The 6,150-nt window shown below is 33.4% G+C and overlaps 1 pseudogene; it reads right to left on the reverse strand.

The window, feature by feature from the left end:
* Positions 1–374: 374 nt before the first annotated feature.
* Positions 375–2,630, reverse strand: LOC138308128 (uncharacterized; annotated as a pseudogene).
* Between the last annotated feature and the right edge of the window lie 3,520 nt (positions 2,631–6,150).

Genomic DNA, 6,150 nt, shown 5'->3' on the forward strand with positions numbered 1-6,150 from the left:
TAAATATGATGAAAATGGACAGATTGTTCTAAATGTACATAGCAAGTCCTATGACCAAATTCAGGGACAGATGCTTCTGTCAAAGCATCAGTTATGCTATTTTGTTGTTTATACCTTCTGTGATTTATTTGTACAGGGAATAGAGATTGATATAGAATACTTTAATTTCAGCATGCTGCCGAAATTGGACTTTTTTACTTCAAACATTTTCGACCATTTGTATCCAAAACATTATGAATATCACGTATATACACCTGTACATGTAAATGGGAAATTGTATATATCTACTTTCCATATGGATTGATTAGTAACAAAGAAGCATACAGACAATTAAAAATTGTTAAAGGTACACATCCTAATAATGTTTCAGGTATTCATGAATAAGGTCCAACAATACTTTGCCTAAAATTACACAGGGCAAAGCAGATGAATATAATTCTGGATCCGAAGATCAATTTTGATGATGCAAGTGGTGTATCTAAAATTTTGTATTTTTTTGCAAGGCCAATGACCCTCTCTATATGTATTCGTTTTGATGCTATTCGTTTGTCATTTATAACTTCAAGGGCTTCCAGTTGGGATTTGCCTTTTAACATTGTGGGAGTGTTAACAAATACATTCTGAAAGGCAAACAAGTCCTGCACCATTATCCCCCTATCGGCCATAATACCGTCACCTGGACTGAACAGCCTGTTTTCAGAGCGAAGTAGCTCGGAATTCTCAATGATCTGACGATCACTCGCAGATCCACCAAAACTTTCACTAACATATGATACTGCTCCTCTTGGAGTACAACCTATCATTGTTTTCAATGTGTTTTCATGTTTATAACTTGACCATGTGCAACTCTGTGCATTTACCTCCGATTTGTATGGGGACTTCTGTAGCATCCAGAATTACTCGAGTTTGAGGGTACTTTTTTCCAAAATCCTCTGGCATATGTTTTGAAACAACATCACGTGATGCCCATATAGCTAAGTTGTATAACTTGTGCCTAATTCCTTTTGACTTTGTTCAAATAAAATATGTTTAAACAAACCATATAGCTATTTTCTTCAATTGAAAATATAGGAAGTTGATCCATGTGACAATAATTTTTGACACTGTAGACTCGCTTATCTCGAACATAAAACTTAGATCAATGTCATCCTTTGCTTGGCGAAGCTTCATTAATGTAAGAAGCAGTTGATCCTGAGGGGATATAGCTGTACACTGAGAATCTAAATGGAATGTTGCAGGGCCAAGAAGGTTAAAGAAAAACATGAAATGTGAGTAATTTTCAAATCCTGTGTAATATTGTAATTGCTTTGGCCGTGATATAAAATTATCGATAGAACATTTCCCAAGAAGAGAACACCGAGACCCTGACTCTTTAAAACATTCCTCGGGACTTGTATCGTTGTCATAACTCTCTCCACCACTACCTCATCGGGAGTTGTTGTTGACAGAGTGACCTCCTCTATAAAATCTGGGATGTTTAAGGTTTCCTCAGCTGCCTCAGACCTAGCTGCAGATCTCTTTGCCCTTGGACTTTGAATATGTACAGGTTTCTTGCAGTCAAAAGTACTGGGTACAGCGCCATCTTTCAAACGACCTCGCTCTCCTAAAAATTGTATCATAAATTATTGATGATTTGGTACATAGATAAATAATTAAGATCTACACTTGTGTACATGTATGTGATAAAGCTTTATTTGAGATTTAACTGTATGTATTTGGAGTTGGAATACTAATGATCTTAATTACATCACTCATGCATGTAGGGTGAAATTGTTCTATACTTAGATCTAGTTGCCATGACAACATCCGAAATTAGCATAACTTAGACGAAATTGAAAATATTGCCATTTTTGACTGAGAAACATTAAAGCGCAATCTGGAACAAACTCAACATTTAATCTTAATAGAGAAATACACATTTAAAGTCTTTTCAAGGATTCGCTCTATGATTTCTAGAACATAAATGAAAAAATAGGCTTAAATGATCACATTTTCTTAATTTATGCATCTTTTTGATGATTTCCATATCTACTACGTCTGCAATGATATACAAATCAATATCTGAAATTCAAAAATTTGATAACGGATCAAAAGGGGTCCTAAACTGTGCATAGTTCTTTATTTGTTAAAATCTATTTGAAATTTGAAAGTCCAGCGTAGTGGTAACATGCTAGACCTCTGTTCAGGCGGCCGGGGTTCGATACTTACCGGCGATATAATACTTATTTTTAAATTTTTATTAATGAATTATGCAAATGGTATGGTCATATAAAATAAAAATTCTTAAAGCGAATAGTCGGGCAAAGAAGGGCTAAAATCGGTAAAATGGTGTTAATATATCCAGTATAATTACTTATGAAATAGAAAAATAAAATCTACCATCAAAATCGCTCTGTATGCGAAGAAATTAATATTTATTATGGGAATCCTAATCCGTCCTCTCGGCCGGCTATCAGTGCAGTTCAATCTTAACGCATGCGCAACATCCACCACTCTCCGTAGTAAACAAAACATGGCTACCGTAGTTTTGAACCAAAAGGTTTCCGCCAAAACAACCAACTGACTCACCTAAAATGCGAATGGAAAGACGATGGAGCAGCGACAATCCCAACAACTGACTCTGTAAACATTACGACGCATGGAGAGTGTTAATACAACTTGTTATAGTGAAGAGAACAGTTCAAACGAGCACGCGGCTCCGGACCGCTACTGTACGTACCTAGGCCTACTACCCGGTACTCCCTGCTCAGCTGATAGTGAGTGAGTCTTCGTATTTTGATCATTATGTAAATAGTCCCTAGCAGTATTTTTTCATGAATGAGTGGTCACATATGGTCACATGTTTCATACCTGTTCCCCAATCGCGTAAAACGTAACCCTGGGGTAAATAGCGGTTCTTTCGTGGGGCCTCTTTAGGGGTAATGAATGCCCTGTATATTTATAAAATGTACCGTTGTAATGCATGTACAGTTAGAATGTAACCGCTAGTGCATTATCAAGCTAAGATTTGTTTCAATTAATCTATAATATTATGCTACCGGTCAATTCATACAGTTCTGATGTATATATTTATAGATTTTTAATTTGTAAATTATTGTTCTGTATATGTTCTGGTAGTGTACGTTATACACATACATTGTATGTAGGATTTACATTGTAGGTTAATTGGTAAAATTGTATTGTATATGTTCTGATATACACATATACATATGTACATGTAGGTTTTAGCTTGTTCTTTAAATATATTTGGAGGACACATACAGTATTATTTCTGGTCATAATAATAGTGTTTGTATATTTATTACAACTGTACCTGGTTCATGTGTATATGACAAACTGTACTGCAGCCATGTATCATTTATAATTATTCTGAATTTTTGTTGGAATTATAGATAATGAATTTTGTATCTTTTTTGAAACAATATGTGATTCTATTAAATGCACCAGTGACACATTCACAACTTATTAAATGTTTTCTCTAAAATAAAAAAATAAAAACCTGTAGAATGAACCTACATTTATTCATTTATATATATATTTGAAATTGATCATTTCAATTTTTGTCATATTCAACAGATATAAAAAGTTGTTGGTTCTTTTTTTTCAGGCATCATGCATGCATAGTGACATGAATACAGAAAGTTCATCCCTTGGACCTGTATACAAGTGTATGTATACATATACATACAATTAGCATCATATGAAGACTGAAGAATGTTGATTTGAGTGCTCTTGAAAGTAAACTTCACCAATATGGACCTATAAGATCATGAACAGTACATTTAAACAGTATTAAGTTATTAAATGTTTCTTTCAACAGTAATCATTAAATAAAATTATGATGCAATACTTTTTCATTGTTTAACTTTGTAGAAATATTTGTTTATATTAGTCCAGTGATTATAATTCTTGCATCCATATGCCTGCCCATTTGTTTGTCAGGGCTTGTGAGATAGCTTTTCAATTACTTTTGAAATATAAGGATTTTTTTTTACATATAGCAATATAGATACCATTGTCTTAGGATTTCTAAATTCTACTTTACAAGAGTAGACTCAACATATAAATCAAACCATAAAACTAGCAAGTTATCTTAAATGTTACAAATCTTTTTTGTCTGAACCAAATTTCGCATTTATTGTCTATGTGTAACTTGTACATAGACCATTTATGTATCAATACTGTAGTAACAGTGATTACAAACACATAGACTAAAATGTAGTATGTAGTACTATGTACATCTGTCTTTGATTTGAGTTCTAAACAAAAAAGTGGTACCTATTTGGAAGTTGTAACTTGGGCGGGGGGTGAAATACAGAAGAAATAGCTACACATGGAAAAAAGAAAGATATACAGTACCATATGGATTCTAAGTTGCTCCAAAATCAATGAGACTAAATAACCAAAAAAACGCCATGTAAACCCCAAATATGCAATGACCAGATCAATGATAAAGCACCCTTCCACTTCCAGTTATCTGTAGCTATTTCTTTTATATTTCAACCCCCCACCCAAGTTACAACTTCCCAACCTCATGATTCTTCTGTCTTTTAGCCCCCCACCCCCACCCCCCAACACACACATACCTGATTGATTGTCATGTTATTTCAGGTTCCTATTCAGGTATTATTCCTAAAAACCAAAAAGGGTATACACACTGTGTACTCTCAAAGGAGGGGAACCACTGCATTCAAAAATGGAATTTACATTTCCATCTTAATTTTGAAATTTTCAAATTAATTATTAATTACTGGACTATTAAAACAGTATAGAACCCCTCGGCTACAGACAAAGTACTGTGGTACACATTTCTCTTAATTAATTACTTTTCTTCCAACTCGATCATCTTTTTCTCCAGAGCACAAAAAAGAACAGGAAACAACAGAAAAGGAAAGTAACATACATGTAGGCCTTTATGTTTTCTGGAAATATATACGATGTGTTAATTCTCACAGCATAGGCCTACATGAATGTGAAGAATTAAATATTATCAATGTTTGAGAGAATTTCCTAGTTGTAATTCTATAGCAGCTACATGGAATGTACGTTTACATATATACATTGTACAATACATATACATCATAAAAGTTTCTTTCCTTCCAGCTGGACGTTCATGTCATCTCTCTCCAAAACTCAAATATTGTTTACAAAAAAAAAAAAAAAAAACAGAGACATAGATAATTTAATTAAATCTCTGCAAAAAAACTACACGAATAATTGAACACATATATTGTACTTATAAAATATCTATGTATGAGCTAATTTATTTTCACATCTTTGACAGCTACATGCATGGACATTGTATGGAACGTTTTCGTGTGGTTTTAAATGGGAAATTATGTTACGATTATTTGTATTTAACCTTCATGATTCGGTTGATGTAAAATACGACGAATGCGATTCTGCAATAATTGCCCCTTGCCGGGGCCCCATCTCTGCATCGGCAGAATATTTGTGTCGATTTCCATGTATAAAGATGCTTTTATCGAAAAATGATTACAAAGCATTGTCATTAATGTAAGAATACTTCATTTGCATCAAATGTATCATCTCAAAACAACAATTTACATACCGCATTAGTGGTTTATCACACGAAACGAAACCGACACGACTGAGAAACACATGTCCATGTTGACATTTCCACGCAGCCTCGTTTTCAAAGAGTTTGGCGAATTTATATTTAGAACTGTGCTAAATTTACACGGGGCTTCCCCAAAATTTCAATGGTCAAAACTGGACACCGTAAGCAGAACTTGACCATAATTATGGTATGCAATGACTTTTGGAAGGCCAAAGAACGCATTTAGACTGGTTTCCTTTCCCCGACTATTCACTTTAACTTATATATAGATATAATTAGCAAATTATGATACATTCACATAGTTTTTGTCTTTACAAAGTTGATTTATTATATACAATGTACATGCAATTGATGAAAATCTTCAAACTATTTTTCTTACACTCCATTGGTTATTTACAAGTTCAATTATTATTAGTTTTATCATTTTAATTGTACATTTTTGTATATGTATCAATTACTAAACTAAATCTTTCATGTCACATTCTAAAGTTTGTCATAATTATACATCTTATTGATTTTTCTTCAAAACAGGACACCTTCTTAAAGCTGACAATGCAAGTTAAAATTAT

The sequence above is a fragment of the Argopecten irradians genome, chromosome 14 (assembly GCF_041381155.1).
Source record: "Argopecten irradians isolate NY chromosome 14, Ai_NY, whole genome shotgun sequence".
NCBI classification, from domain to species: Eukaryota; Metazoa; Mollusca; class Bivalvia; order Pectinida; family Pectinidae; genus Argopecten; species Argopecten irradians.